General features: G+C 46.8%; 1 pseudogene; it reads right to left on the reverse strand.

The window, feature by feature from the left end:
- Nucleotides 1-1,128: 1,128 nt before the first annotated feature.
- LOC123159112 (uncharacterized) lies at nt 1,129-4,707 on the reverse strand (annotated as a pseudogene).
- Between the last annotated feature and the right edge of the window lie 12,155 nt (nt 4,708-16,862).

Genomic DNA, 16,862 nt, shown 5'->3' on the forward strand with positions numbered 1-16,862 from the left:
CGAGCCACCCTAGAGCCTAATTGATGCCTTTAGGTGGTTCCGTCGACCCCGAGCCACCCTAGACCCTAGTTGATGCCTTTAGGTGTTTTCGTCGACCCCGAGCCACCAAAACCCTAATTGATTCTATTAGGTGGTTCCGTCGACCCCGAGCCACCGAAAACCCAAAGTGCTTCTTTTTTAGCCTAGACCTTAACAACATATCCAACAATGTATACAACAATATATCCAGCAACAGAGTTACTCTATCCAATAGTATGCACCATTGTCATGAACATATCAATCATAAAAAGATATAAAAAGAACCATCCACATGAACATAGTCCATTCCAGGCATTGATTAACTAATAAATAGCAAGATCACATCCATCCACATGAACAAAAGCCAGCTCCAGAAATGGCATTAACTAATAAATAAATCCATCCATCCACATGAACAAAAGCCATATATGGCATTGATTCTTAAAGTACACCAGCAAAGTACAATAAGAGCACCAGCAAAGTACACTGGGAGCACCAGCAAGATCACATTGTACCATAGGATGCAAGAACACACATGAAGTATCTAGTTTTGAACATTACATGGCACATGTGCCATTTAGTGGTTACCACTTGCATAGAAGTAGGCTCTCCATCCTCTGTTTCTACCACCAGAAGGTGGAGTAGCAGTAGATGTAGAGAGAGCAGTAGATGTGGAGGGACCAGATTGCCTTGGGGCAGAGAATGTACCTCTCCCTCTCCCAGCACCTCTCCCAGCACCTGGTGCAGCACCTCTACCAGCACCTCTACCAGCACCTCTAGCAGCACCACTCCCAGCAGCTGCAGCCCCTCTCCCAGCTCCTCTCCCAGCTCCTGTTCCAGCTGTTGGTGTTGTTGTAGGAGTTGGATGAGAAGTTCTTGATGCTTGTGTAGTAGCAGCAGCACCAGCATTGGAATTCCTTGCAAGAGGCTTGCATAAACAACGAAGGAAAATGAGTTAGTACTTAAAAAAATAGAATGTACAAGAAGGAAAACCTGTTACTACTTATTAGAGGATTACCACATGTTTGTTCTTCCTCAAAGCCAGCTCAGGCTTCAACTGCTTGTTGCAGCTTGTGTACCTATGTCCTTGCAGTCCACAATTGCCACATGTTATAGTCCCCATCTTGATGTCTCCTTAGGCTTTGGAACTTCAAATTTCCCCTTGATCCTCTTCTCTTTCTTTCTTCCTCTCTTCACTTTAAATGCAGGTGGGTCAATGTCTGGACCAGGGGTCCTTGTCCAGTCATGCTCACCAGGAACTGGATAGATCATTGGTTCATAAGCTTCCAGATAAATTTCTTTCTTGAAGAACTTGCTGACATAATCCTCTGGTTTTCTTTTTGCCTTGTTTATTGCTGAGATGGCATGGTTACATGGGATGCCACTTAGGTCCCATTTTCTGCACCCACATGTGTGCATTTGCAAGTTAACAGCATGGGTTTGCTGCCCACTTGTAACTTGCCACAAGTCCACACCATCTTGAATTGGTTTGCAATATTTGGCCCTCTCCTTCTCAACCTCTAGCTTCTCACTATAATGGGGTGTTATGTCCCATCTAGCTTTCTTTCCACTCTCCCTATTCCTATGCCACCTCACCATCTGCTTATCCTTTATTCCATCACACATTGTCCTAATTGGTTTCTTCCTAACATCTAGGACATACTTGTTGAACACCTCAGATAAATTGTTAACTACAAGGTCAGTCTTGCAGTTTGTGTCAAATGCATGCCTTGCCCATGTTTTCTTGGGAATTTGACAAAGCCACTCCCAAGCTTGCTCACACTCAGCTCTAAGGTCATTCATTGCAATGTTAAATTTGTGTTCACTATATGCATAGGCAGCATTATCCATACACTTTTTCAGATCTTCCCCCCCTAAACCCAGCATTTTGGAAGTTTGCATAGATATGCCTAAGGCAGAACCTTTGGTTGCACTTAGGAAAGACATCATTCACTGCATTTAGTAGGCCCTGGGACACACAATTAAACTAGCTAAGCTACTATCTAGCACAAAACAACCATATAGGAACAATGACATAAGATGCAAGCACATACCTTTTGTCTATCTGACATTATTGTATATGGACCAAACCTTCCCACTTCTCCTCCTAGGCAGATTTTAAGTTGGTGTAGAAACCAACACCAGTTAGGTGTGTCCTCTTGCCCAACAATACCAAATGCTAGTGGGTATATATTGTTGTTGCCATCTCTACCAGTGGCAGCAAGTAGTTGAGCACCAGTAGTTAACTTAATGAAGCACCCATCAACACCTGAGCAAGCAAATTCAGTATTAAAAACATTCAAATGAATTTCAAGATGAAACAATATGTAACTAATGCACAAGGTGAACAAACTAACCAATGAATGGTCTGCACCCCTTGAGAAACCCCTCCCTTGCTCCATTGATGCAATAGAACATAGCATGGAATCTTGGACCTGGATGGGGGATTTTTTCAGTGGGTGTTGGAGTTACAGTAGTGACTACTACTCTACTCCCAGGGTTTGTATCCATCACTGTCTGAGTATAGTCTTTCAACCTAGGGTATTGCTTCTTGTGGTCTCCTAGCACAGCATCAATAGCTAGGTTCTTTGCCCTATATGCCATTGACTTGGGCACATCCACACCATACTTCTCCATGCAGGCATCAATCAAAGTCTGAATGACAGTTGTTAGATCAGATCTGAACAGTGACTCATACTTCTGTGCAAGCCACTTGGCACTTACCCTTGTTGTCTCTGTACTAATAGGGCAAGTGTGCTTAATTCTCATCTTCTTAATTACAAAAGTAGTTTCACCTTTTATAACTGCTGCCACCATAAAGAAGTTGCAATGTTTTTGGTTGCATTCTACAATTATTCTTTGATCTGAGTTCCTATGATATTTGAAGTTTCTGCCTTGAGTGATGTGTAAGTTCAACAAAGCCTCTCTGAATTGATGTTGATCCTTGAAACACATCTGTAGACATAATTGCTCATGTGGTGCCTCCATTTTCTCATTGTACCATTTTCTAGGAGGCCTCTGCTTTGCCCTGCTCTTCCTTTTCTTTGGCAGCACAAATGCCAATGGCTCATAACCATCATCATCAGCCTCCTTCAACAATCCTTTCTCTTCTTCATCAGATGAAGGTTGGAAATCAGGTTCCTCCTCTTGAACTACACTTGAATGTGTCCTTGTTGTAGGCCCTTTCCTAACTGGAAGCTTCTGTTTCTTCTTCTTCTTCTCTTCATGTACAATTACAGTTTCTTCATCCTGTGAAACAACCTTGTCATCTTCATCCATTTCAAAAGGTTCCTCAACCTCTGTGTCACCAGAGTAATGCACCATTTCTTCCTCCTCAGATTCTTCATCATCTGTTTCTTCCTCTTCTACTTCATCATACTCTCTCTGTTTCTTTCCCTCATCCATCTCTATGTCATCAGCATCACCCATATAAAAAGGGTTTACATCACTGTCATCTTCACCTTCACAATCAGAACCACCACTGCCATCATATCCCTCTTCTTCTTCTTTTCCAAAACAGCTTTCAGTTTTCCTTTTACATTCTTGCTCTCTTGTGTGCAAACACCAGTACCATGAGCTACTAAACTGCAGCTGCTACTCTGACTTTCAAAGGCAACTCCTTCTTCATCAACAGCATAGATGGGTGGCTCACTGAGATCATATAACACAGGCTCTTCATACACAACAGTGGATAATTCTTGCCTCTGAAACTTGCTGCAAGGAGGTGGACATGCCCTCACTAGCAAATTTAAAACCTTACACTCCTCAACCTGCCTCTTTACTAGTTGCAACTCAGCATTACTCTCTACCATCTCCAATCCTTTCTCCCCTAAATCTGGATTCTCAATGTGAAACAGCAGATCATATTCACTAAATCCTTGGGTTTCCATCACTGCAATCATATTCAGGTATGTTACATCTGAACTGCAGAGCTTCAGCTCTAACATTTCTGAAGCATCAAAAAAGAACCTAACATCCAAAATGTCATCATACAAACTGCAAAATGAAATAACAGACAAAATTGGTTAATAAACAATTTTACTTAACATTTTGTCTAACATATAAACAAAGATTTGTTTCAGTTAACATATAAACAAGTTAACATATAAACAGAGTTTTGTTTAAGTTAACATATACACAAGTTAACATATAAACAGAGCTTTGTTTAAGTTAACATATAAGCAAAGCTTTTATTTACCCTAACTAGGTAACACCTAATGCTGCTCTGACAATTTGGACTAAGAAATAACAATGTAATCCACTGATGCTGCTCTGCTCTGCTCCAGTTAGGTAACACATAATGCTACTCTGCTCTAGTTAGGACTCATGTAATCCACTATACTACTCTGCTCTAGTTAGGCCTAGCAATTAGAGTGCTAAACATGCAGGCAGTAAACTCTAACCCTAATCCCCAATTTCAGTGAGCAAGAATGGAGCAAGAATGGAACAGTGAAGCACTTACAGAACACCACCGAAGCCATGAGTCCAGTGATGGGCGGTGCTAGGGTTGTCCACCCAAATTCGCGCCATCCGCAGCCTCTGCTCCATCGACAACGCCGGCTCCGCAAAATCTTCCTCCGCGCTACTGTACTCCGAGCTGGAGTAGCCGCCACTGCCATCGAAGCGGGGGAGGTCGCCGCCGCTCGCATCGCCCAGGCCATCGCCGCCTGCCGGAGTCGCCGAGGCCATCGTCGCCTAGGGCACAGCAGCACAGCAGCCGCGGGGGAGAGGAGGGCACAGCAGCCGCGGGGGAGAGGAGGGCACAGCGGCCGTGGGGGAGAGGAGGGCACAGCGGCCGCGGGGGAAAGGAGGGCACAGCGGCCGCGGGGGAGAGGAGGGCACAGCGGCCGCGGGGGAGAGGAGGGCACAGCAGCCGCGGGGGAGAGGAGGGAGGTGACAGCGCCTAAGCAGTTCGATTCATGGCTACGGCGGCGTGGTGCGGCGGCGGCGGGGCGGGCGGGGAGGCAGCCGCCGGCGAGGTGCGAGGAAAAGGACAGGGCAGAGCGGGGTCGGGGTCTGGCTCAGTCGCACCAACGGGCCGAGCCGGCCTCGTCCGAGTCAGCGCGCAGCCAGCGCAGGCGACGCGCGCACTGGCCAGCGTGGCGCCTGACGGGCGGGCCCAATCGGTCAGCTTTAGTGTCAATACGTACAAAACGAGCTTTTAGTCTTTTTTGCAACGGCTAGCCCCAATCTTGGTACTGACACGTAAAAATTACCAATCTTGGTACCAATCTGCTCCCAATGCCCCAATTGTGATACTTCTGTGCAATTTACTCTCACCGATTGGATCATAGAAACTGCATGCATGCATTATTGCATGACAGATGGCGCGGCATCAGTCAGGAGACATGACTAAAGCCTAAAGGCTACCGTAGATGTTCTATTGTCCTACAGTGGGCAGTGAGTTGAGGCACATTTGGACCTATTTATTTATCGTCCTTTCTACTCTATACATGCATGTTGTGCTACTTGATCTGGCCAGGTGCGCCGCCTCACCCTGATCCATCCCGTGGCCGTGTGCATGCGTGGCCCCGGCAACTCCATGCCGGCTTCATTTCTACCCTACCCTGTTTCCTTCAAATTACCATTGTACGAAAAAAATAAGCAACTGGATGTTACATGCTAATCGCCATTGTATTAGCTTGATACTCTTTATAACGGTTGAATCAAATTCCATTTGATTAAAAAAAACCAAGGCAACACCTCTTGGGCGACAATGCCGGTGCAAGTGAGTTACGAGCGTAAACGTACACCTCTCGTCACGCAACGTGCACGATGATCCACAATTCCAATGGTGGATGAATCCACTTGCGACGACATGAGTCAAGCAAGTGTGAGTCTGCCTGACCACCCCACTAAACCACCATGCCAAACATTCTCTGCCTTTATCACGTTGCATCTGTCCAGGATTAGACGGTCATAAAGGCAAAGCACTCTTCGATCACCCCAGCCGATCCCAAATTCCCTAATCGGTCACATTTTCGTGCACTCTTTCCTTTTGCACGAAGAAAAAGGAGGAGTGACTTCGACTTTTCCATGTTTTCTTAGATGTGCTTTTCCATGTTGGTGCATGCCGCATACCATAGAATCTTCGATATGGAAAGCCACGAAGACTTCTGTTGCAAATATCCGGCGACCACTGGTTAAGTCTCCTGCATGAACTTTTTAGAATCCTCAAATTTTAAAAGGAAAAAAGTTATGCTCAAATTTTAGTTTTTTTTGAATTTTTGTTAAATCTGGTCAAACTATGGTCAAACTACTTATTTAAGAAGTATTAGTGGTACTAAATTATTATTCAAGAATATTAGTGTTACTGAATAATTATTTCAATTTTTTGAATTTTGGTCAAATCTGGTCAAACTATGGTCAAACTACTTATTCAAGAAATATTAGTGTTACTAAGTAATTATTGTTTTTACAATAATAGTTTCAAACTCAAACAGTGAAACATGTGACTTCATGCTCAAGCTAAACTCTGAGGGTTAATAGGATTGACATCTTACTATTGTCAGAAAAACGACAAGTGCAGACTTGGAAACGAGGGGCATAGAACCCGGAAGTTAAGCGTGCTCAGGCTGGAGTAGTGAGAGGATGGGTGACCGGCCGGAAGTTAGATAATTTGGAATGATGAGGGGTGATTAGAGATTAGATGTTAAATTAAGCAGTGACGAGGGGTGATTAGAGATTAAACTATAAAATAATTCAGAAATTTGAAAATCGGAAAAAAATAAAAAAAATTGTGAAATTTCCTTTAGTTACCAATCGGGACTAAAGGTGGAGCTCCAGACAGCGGCCACGTGGAGGGCCTTTAGTCGCGAGAACCGGGACTAAAGGGGGGTTTTAGTACCGACCTTTTAGTCCAGGTTCCAGAATCGGGACAAATTGACCTTTTTCTACTAGCGATCTCGCTCCAATATTCTGTCGACACACATTTATAAAGTGAGAAAAGTGGCAAAACCATTCAAATCTTGTCCACAAGCTAGCCTAAGTTTGACCGACATGTTAATTCTTTCTGAGATTAAGAAAAATCGATGCATAGCAACTAATCAATCCATAGTGCCCAACTAACAGATGTGGATAGTTCACCTAACTACATGTAGCTAAACTCTTGCATGCATGCGTATGGTAGATGGAGATGCATGTCCCTTTCACAAGATGTGGCTCACAAAATCAGAGTGGTCGACGAAATCCAGGGCAGCCTCAAACTGACAGCTGTTACCGAAAAAGGCTTTCGTCCCTCTTTATATATAAAGCAATGATCAATAGCATCCGATACAAGCGCATATCCTCACAACACACGCACACACACCCAAGGCAGGATACATAAGCGCTGAGCGCCGCAACACCAATCCAAGCACTACACTGAGAGGTGAAGCCGCATATGATGAACCGTGGGCTCCAAGGCGGCGCCTTCAGGAAGGGAACGACACTAGAGCGCCACCACCGCCCGATCCGAGGATCAGAGTTTCCCCTAGAGCACCACGACGGGCAATGAGATCCGCGACAACGCCTTCAAGAAGGGAACGAGTTTCGCCGCCGCCGGTCCGTCCGAAGATAGAGCAGGTTTTCACCCCGGCCACCACTCACCGTCACCGAACGCCACACCCCGGCTACCACGCTGCCCACACGGCCATGGCAACCGGGCAGCACCAAGCCACGGGCTCTGCCCATGAGCACCGCGGAACCACCACCAGGACTGCCGCCCCGGCATCCAAGACCTTGACACCACCTCACCCGAGATCCGCCGCTACCCCAACCAAAGCACATGAGGGGCCCCCAGTGTCGAGACCAATTGGCCGGCCAAACTTGGCCCACATCGACCCGTTCTGCGGCACCGGGCGCGAGACGAGCTCAGTCCTGCTGCCGGACGCGAGACGAGCATGGTCCTGCTGCCGGGCGTGAGACGAGGTCAGTCCTGCTGCCGCGCGCGAGACGAACTCGGTCCTGCTGCCAGGTGCGAGGCGAGTGATGGACCGCAGCGGGGGAGGGCCGGCCCTTTGACGAAGATAGCGGCCGGACGCCGCGAAGATGGCTCGAAGGTCGAACCAGGCCGCCTACAAACGAACGGATGCCAGAAATCCAGCCGCCGCCGCAGGCAACCCGCCGAGCCGCCGTGGTGCCGGCGCGACGAATGGAAGCCTCCACCAGTCGCGCCGTCGGCCACGCGGCCCCCACCCAGCGCCACCAGCACGCCAGGCGATGTCGCGCCGCGGCGCCCGGCACCCGCGCCGCGCCCCCAGCCGAAAAGAAGGGCCCGCGCCACTCCTCTGTACGCGGGGGAACCAAAAGACCCCGCCGCCGCCGGCCCGGACGAGCTTTGCCCGGCCAGGCCCTCTGGCGGCAGCGGGGGAGGAGGAGGGAGGAGGGAGAACTCGGGGGCGGCCGCGCCGGAAGCCCTCCCTGCCGCCGTGCGGGGGCGGCACGGGAGAGAGAGGCTAGGTCGGGAGGGAGAGGCTAGGTCCTGGACCTCCACATTTGTTACAAACTACTATATTCTTTTGGGTAGAAGAAACATCACTCCCGAACTTGTAAAGAAACCACATTAACGAAGTTCGTTTCAAAGCAAAACATCTTCCGGAAGCAAAGTAACAACAAGGGGAATAGGAAACGACTACCTCGTCACAAAGCGCTGTAAATTACTCCCTCTAATCCGTAATAAGTGTTATACTCCTAGATCGGAGGGAGTATTTAGATAGAAAAGTAGCAAAAAGTCAAATAGTGATTGCAGTTAAGAAGCGAAAGTGCCTCCATACATGGGGGTCCTGCGTTAAAGCGTTCATCGGTCACTCGGCCTCTTGTGCGGTTGCTATCTAAACCGTAGATTGAAAATATATACTTATATAAATCCAGTGCATTAACCACAAAATCTAGCTGCGCAATCTTGCTCATGGCTGCCAGTGCTTGGGCGGCTCACAACACTCGAACAGCCAGCTGCTTATTAGTCGTGTCACTGTCATATCACATAGTAGTTGTTTTGGGCAATCTAGGAGCGCATAAACATAATGAAAGTTGAGTCTTATAGCAACACGTAATCGATTGGATGCACTGTATGTCGCATGCTTACAAGCCATGTCGTCGATAGGGCCGAGGAAGATCGCGTCTGTCTTTGGCAATTCTTGAGAAGATTTATTACCGAAAAAGGGTTTACCCACTTTATATTATAAAGCATACCGCCAAGCATCCAACACATAAGAGTACAAGTTCAAACGAGAAACAACAAAATAAACAAGGTCCGGCAGGGGGCACAGCTAAACAAGCCCGAAAAGCATGCATCTTGAGTTTTCTTGTATGGCGCTGTGTTCGACATCACTCACGATGGTGGATGGAGCAGCCACATCAAAACTACAACTAGAAGCAGAGAGAAAGGATGACTGAGATCACGACGATTAACAAGAAACGCAACACTAGACGGATCCTGCAAAGTGTCCCGAATGATTCACCGAACACTTGCAAGGAACTTGATCGCCCTCTGATGCTTAATTACCCCGACAAAGACAGAAATGCCAATTGGCAACATGCACCAGTACATGGTCGGATCGGAGTAGGTAAATAATGCATGTGTGGCAAGTGACGCTAGTCTAAGACTAGTCATAAAGACGGCCAAAAGGCCGACCAAATAGACAGTCAGCTTGCAGGGCCTCCAAGTTGGCAATGGCGGCAAGTAGTACGTACGTACGCGACGTACCATCGCCGGCTGCTCACCAGTCATCTTGGAATGGACGCATCGATCGGCCAGGAGATGAAGGCACTATGCACCTATCTATTTATCCACGTCGTTGTGTCTGCAGTGCATGCACTTGATGTAGTACTGATAGCGTCGCCCGGCCACGATGGTCCATCCAGTGGCCGTGTGCGAGCGTGGCCCCGGCCGGCAGCTCGACCGTCTCCATCTGTATGCGGTCCCGGATGTTTTCAAGCTCCAAATCCACCTGCAGCCGGGCCGTGCTAGGACTGATGATATTCAGTAGACTGAAAAATTAACGAGGGATCTATATGACAGGAGCTATCGGCGGCAATGTGAGGTTCGGATCACTAAACTAATCATCTGCTGTAAATCGATCGAGATACTAAGGTACACTATCCCGAGACAACTCATAGTGGGAGTAACATAGGTAGTAACATCACACATATCTATATAAAATAAATGATGTGACAAACAATAAATGAAGAAATGGAGGAAAATGATAACATAGCTAGTTAGACTAGCCACAATGGGTAGTAACATAGACTAGTAACATGCCCATGTTACTAGTAACATGTTACTATCTCTATAGTGGGGAGTAACATATGTGTGCTAACATGCAACACTTTATTTATTAAGCTATAGATACATCTTGCCTTGATATGTGTGATGTAACTCATACTAGTAGTAACTAGCTATGTTACCACTTTCATCTCTTTCTTCATTTATTGCATGCCACATCATCTATTTTATCTAGATACGTGTGATGTTACTACCTAGGTTACTCTCACTGTGGGTAGTCTTACTAATAGTATGAGTAACATTACACATATCAAACCCTCAAAAAAACATTACACATATCAAGACAAAATGAGTCTATAGCCTAATAAATAAAGTGTTGCATGTTACCATATATGTTACTCCCCACTATAGAAGTAGTAACATAGACTAGTAACATGTGCATGTTATCGGTGTATGTTACTACTCATTGTGGCCAGTAGCCGTCGGCCAGGCAGGGATGCCTAGAAATATGGGGAGGCTATCGACTAGAGGAATATGTATGTGTGTGGCCAGTGACGCGGATACGAGGAGTCAGAAACACGGGAGTGCCGACGATCAAACGATCAGGCTGCAGGCTCTCGAGTCGGCAAAATAGTAGTACTCCTGGTCATCGCCAACAGGCATCACCGATTGGATCACAGAAACTGTATGCATGCATTATTGCATGACGGACGGCGCATCAGTCAGTCAGGAGACACGACTTGAAGCCACTGTACACGTTCTATTGTCCTACAGCCTGTCCAAGGCGAGCTCTAGGTGGCCAGTCTCTAGTCTCCTGGCCTAGGCGAGCTGAGGCATGTATGCGCCCTGTTTACCCTCCTTTCGTACTAGTACTATCTTCATGTTGCGCTACTTGATCTGACCAGGTGCGGCGCCTGACGCTGATCCATCCAGTGGCCGTGTGCGTGCGTGTCCCCGTCGGCTCACAACTTCCTCATTGGATCGAAATTAAGCAACCGAATTTCACCCCTCCCTTCCAAAGAAAAAGGACGAGGCAAGATGTACTTCCTTTCCTCTGTTTTATAATATAAGAGCGTTTTGTATACTACCTTAATGTACAAAACGCATTAGTGTACCACACGCTCTTATATTACGGGACACAGGGAGTAGGTCCAAAACAACATGCACATTGCAACTTACAAGTACAATGCCCGTGCAAGTGTTACGAGTATAAACACCTCTCGTCATGCAACTTCCACGACGATCCACAATTCCAAATGGTGGGATGAGTCCACTTGCGAGTCCACTTGCGACGACACGAGTCAAGCAAGTGTCATGAGTCCACCTCACCACCCCACAAAGGCACAAATCACCATGCCAAACATTCTTTGCTTTTATCACGTTTTCAGGTCATAAAGGCAAATCACCCTTGGACCACCCCACCCCGGTCGATCCCAAATTCCCTAATCGGTCACATTTTCGTGCACTCTGCCCTTTTGCCCCTGGTCATGAAGAAAAAGGAGGAGTGATTTCAACTTCTCAATGTTTTCTCAGATGTACTTTGCCACGTTGGTGCATGCCACAGACCATAGAATCTTCGACATGAAAAGCCACGAAGACTTCTGTTTGCAAATATCTGGCGGCAAAATTTCGTGTTTTGACCCTTTATACGTATAAAATCGGAATCTGACCCCAGTTTAGAATTTTTTTGAAATCTGACCTTTTTGCTACCGCCATGAGGCCCGGCGGTAGGGTCAGGCAGCCTACCGCCAGGGCTTCTGGCGGTGGCATGGACGGCTCACTGCCGTTACCTAACGGCCAGCGCAGCGGCAGTGAGCCGTCCATGCCACCGCCAGAAGACGGCAGTGAGCCGTCCATGCCACCGCCAGAAGCCCTGGCGGTAGGCTGCCTGACCCTACCGCCGGGCCTCGTGGTGGCAGGGTCCTGTGGTTTTGGGTTTTTACAAGTTTTAGTGATTGTTTTTTTGTAAAGTTTTATCACAGGTTTCACATAGTTTCACAAATAGCAAAATATGAGCTCACATATTAAAAAAGGTTCACATAGCAAATATCAAACAGTTTACACATAGTTTCACAAGTAGCAAATAGCGAACTTGTCCACATAGTTTGACAACCCGAACTAACGCAAATAGTTTCGCAAAAAGCTTTCGCAAAGCCAACAACCGGTTCAACAAGTTCTTAAGACAAGTTTAGAGAGCGGGGAGACATCTTCAGAGGTCCTTGTATGTTAGGCCTGGCCGTGCAGATAGATACAGCAGCGGATCCACCGGTTCAGGCGGAGGCGAAACGCCGGTCGGCATCCGACCGTTCAAGCACTCCCACCTTGCCTTGCCCGCTGGAGTTTTCGCCTCCGCCCTTCCCCAGCTGATGATATCGAACGCCGATGCACTTGGGGCGGCATCCTGGCTCTCTCCTCCGCATTGCTCTCGAAGTAGATTCTCCGGCCCAAATTGCGCAGCTCCCAGTTGGAGTGCTGCTTGGCAGCTTCAATGCTCCCTTTCCGGCGGACACTGGAGATAGTTGGATCTGCCTCCATCTCTGCAATACTCTCTTCCACTCCTTCACACTCTACGACCAACACTTTACATCGTCGAAGATCCGCTCTGCCCTCTCGTGCCACCGCATTGCCATCTTAACCATCGTCTTATGAGCCCTCATCCGCAGTGGCGGCAACATCTATGAAAATCAATAACCAAAGCATAATTAACATGGACATAATAGTTAGCAACTTGTTTTCATCAATTCAAAAGATTTGGTTTAAGAATGGTAATTACCACTCCATTCTCAATGAAACGGGTACGGTGACGCTTGTCGAACTTAGTGTCAAGCATGGTGTACTTCATGCCGATGTCGTCTGCAAGAGGTGGCCTCCTAAAAAATTGCATAAACATAAGCATATCAAAAGATTTTTTAACATGAACTAGGGTTCATCATTAACTAGGAAACATATCGATGCCTAACAAAGGTTCATCACATCCAAAAAAACCTATGAGTTCAATCTTTGAATAATCATATATCAAGATGAACATGAACATGAACTAAATACAATGCATATATCAAGAACGGAATAAAATAAATATATCAAGATGCAATCACCATGGTTCAAATGCATCATATCATATCATATTTCTCCAACAACATCCAACATGCATCATATCATATAGCTTTCAAAAACAGAAACCATGAACTAGGTTCGTCTTGAGGGATTAACCATGTTTACTCCAACAAAATCCACTACTTGCATCATATAAGATCCACATGCATCCTATATCAAAACAAATATCTCCAATATTCATCATATCATAAAAAAATTTAACACAAAAAATTATGAACTAGGTTCATCTTGAGGGTTCAACATTTGTTCTCCAACTATATCCACTACTTGCATCATAGCACATCAACATGCATCATCATATCACAATAAATTCCTCCAACATGCATCATATCAAAAAAAATCCTCCAAATATAATATGAACTAGGGTTCATCTTCACATAACCATACCAACTAGTGACTAGAGTTCATATCTAACACAATATAACATCTATAGTCAACCTAAATCAATCCTAGGGTTCAAAATATTTAAATCTAGTTCAAGACGGGGGGTGATTTAAATCAAATAATGCGACGAATCGGAAGCTATTTGACTAAAACTAATTGGAGGGATCGAAGGAGCTTACTTTTCTTTCTTCGGGGCCATCTCGATCCGCAAAAACGGTGAAGAAACGACGAAGATCAGAGGGGGGCAGTGGAGGAGATGAGAGAGGGGGCGAGAGGAACAACTGCTCTGTTCTTGGGGCGGCTGGATGGGGGGAGAAGGGGTGGGGCGGCCGGCCCCCGGGCTTATAACTGCCCACAGCCTACCGCCAGGGTCCTTGGCGGTAGGATCGAACAGGCTACCGCCAGGGCCAGCGGCGGTAGGGTGGGACGGAGGGGGACGGAGGCCGTTATCGCTGCTGATGTGGATAAGTTTCCTACCACAGCAGGTTCTGGCGGTAGGCTATAGCATCCTACCGCCGGGCCTCGTGGTGGTAGGAGAAAGGGTCAAATCTCGAAAAAAATTCAAACTGGGGTCAGATCTCGATTTTGTTTGACAATAGGGTCAAAACATAAAATTTTGCCATATCCGGCGACCACTAGCAAGTCTCCTGCATGAACTGGAAACCAGCAGCGCTAGTGGTAAATTACTGGAGCGGCATATGATGCACTGAGAACATTTACAGCCGGCCCTTCAAACTCCGCGTCTGAATGTGTCCGTGGGCAGTGGCCGACAACAACTCAAATTTAATATGTGCATCCGGATACCTTATATTTGAAACCTTAAATCCATATAACTCATGCAAGCGAGGAAATTCTACGTAGATCAACGTATACTACCCAAATCCTCGTCGGAGGTGTCCACTATCTTCGTGTCCGGCTCCGGGTACATGGGCGACAGCCGCAACTCCGTCTCCTCGGGCTGCTCCACCTCGTCCTCTGCCTCCACCTCCGTGTCAAGTTTGGCGAAAAGCGCGGCTGTCGCCGCCCGTTTCTACCGGTTGGCCTCGCATAGGTCTCATCCTAGATGGACTCCAGGATGGCTTGCTACTCTGCCTTCTCCATCACTTGGGCCACCATGAACTCCGCCATGGCGCCCTCCATGCCGAAGTTCGCAGCTGAATATGCAAAGTATTGTTGACCACCACCCGGATATGCATACTTGTGTTGATCATTAGCCGGATATGCACAATATTGTTGGTCACTAGCCGGATATGTATGCATAGGTCTTGACAATATTTTATTTTGTATCCATCTCGTGTTGTACGGTGTTCAAGAAGTTGGAGAAGAAAAACCTCACCGTCATGCATTGCTGGTTGAAGTTGAATGGGCAACCGAAGTGGAACCTATTCATAGCCAAGAACGCCGCCCAAGCCATCGAGGAAGAAACCAGGGACCCGTCTGACCCAACAAAAGAACCGCCGACGAAGATTAGAAGAGGGTTCTGGGGAAAGAAGTGGGAGGAGGAGAGGGCATACGTCAAGCAGTCCTACATCAAAGAGGAGAAAAAAGCGGAGACGTTCAAACTATTGATGGAGGCAACCGAGAAGAAGCTGGTGCTCGAAGAGCAGAGGGCCTTGAGCAAAGAGAAGGAGGCCATGCTCGAGGAGAAGAAGGCCATGCTTGAAGAAAAGAAGGTGAAGATCGCAGCCGATGCGAAGGATGGCAAGATGTTGTCCTGGAAGGTGGAGTGTTTGGATGACGGCGCCTTCTTGTGCAATCTGTTCACTACAAGATGTTGCACCAGCAACATGAGGAGTTCGAGGCGGCGGACAAGGAGGAGGAGGAAGAGCCGCCAGATGGAGGCGGAGGCGAAGGCTACAGATGCAGACGATACCTTGAGGGTCGGATTGCCAGTCCGGCTGGGCAACAAATCTCAATTTTTACATGGACCGCCGGACGGATATTCTTTTGTCATCGTGCATGTAAAAACTTAAGCATAGTTGCCTTTTTTTGGATGTGATCGGGCATGTGATCCGGCGCGCGCTATGGATCCGACTTTTATTTGAGTTTCAAATTGCCCTTAACTAACAGGCATATACAAGATAGCATTGGATGACGGCCTCCGGCATTAGTGTCCGCGGACGGGTGCCAAAGGGAATTTGCGGGTCAATGTTGGAGACGCCCTTAGTAGCATAATAAAATTCTAACTATACATTTCCATGTTGTTTGACTTTGATGTGACCAACTTCTTTTAGGATTCCAGTGTTTTTCCAATTCATGTGAAACAAACACCCACGTTGAGTTGTCGTTTGATTCAAATGAATATTATAGTATTTTAGGAGGATTTGGAACCTTTGAGAATTTTCTTATGGTGGTTGTTTGATTCACAGGGTTGAAATCCTTAGAAATTTTTCGATAGGATTAATTTATACTCCATTCTGAAGAAAATTTTCCATCGGTAAAATCTCCTGGTAGAATTTCTTTGTTTTTTTATGCCATGGAACATTCTTCCATCTAAATGCCTCTAGTTTCGTAATGCTATAGGATACAAGAAGACATGCATCTATATTCACGTGTTTTTCCTATTGCAGTGTTTTGAGAATTATGCGAATCAAGAGTCATGATTTATGTGTTACGGTTTACCAGTCCGCATCCATTCCTGCCCTATTCCCATGTCTTTCATATTCCTGCGTTTTTATAATTTTGTGAACCTAAAGAGCCCTACATTCAAACGGAGGCTCAAAATTTGGTCAATTTCACCATTTGTTCTAATGAAATCTATTCAAAGTAACTTGACAATTTTCAGAACCATGGGTCGTTTCTACAGAGGGCCAGAAAGACGCGCTACTCACTACTGGAATCAGCTAAGAAGCTCTTTGCCATCAGCTACCCAAAAGCAGACGGCAAAGAAAGGGCAGACGGCAAAGAAGCTCTTTGCCATCTGCCAGCTCTTTGCCGTCTGCCAGCGGACGGCAAAGAGTGAGGTGGCCCCCATCCCCCGCCCGTTTGGGAAAAACTTAACGGGCCACCTCTTTGCCGTCCGCTAGCAGACGGCAAAGAGGCAAAAAAGCGGACGGCAAAGAGCTCACTACCTAACGGCCCGTACCCCCCGCCCGTTACTCACTTCTTCTCTCCCTCGCCGTTTCTCTCTTCCCACCCCGCC

Source organism: Triticum aestivum, chromosome 1D (genome assembly GCF_018294505.1).
Source record: "Triticum aestivum cultivar Chinese Spring chromosome 1D, IWGSC CS RefSeq v2.1, whole genome shotgun sequence".
NCBI classification, from domain to species: domain Eukaryota; kingdom Viridiplantae; phylum Streptophyta; class Magnoliopsida; order Poales; family Poaceae; genus Triticum; species Triticum aestivum.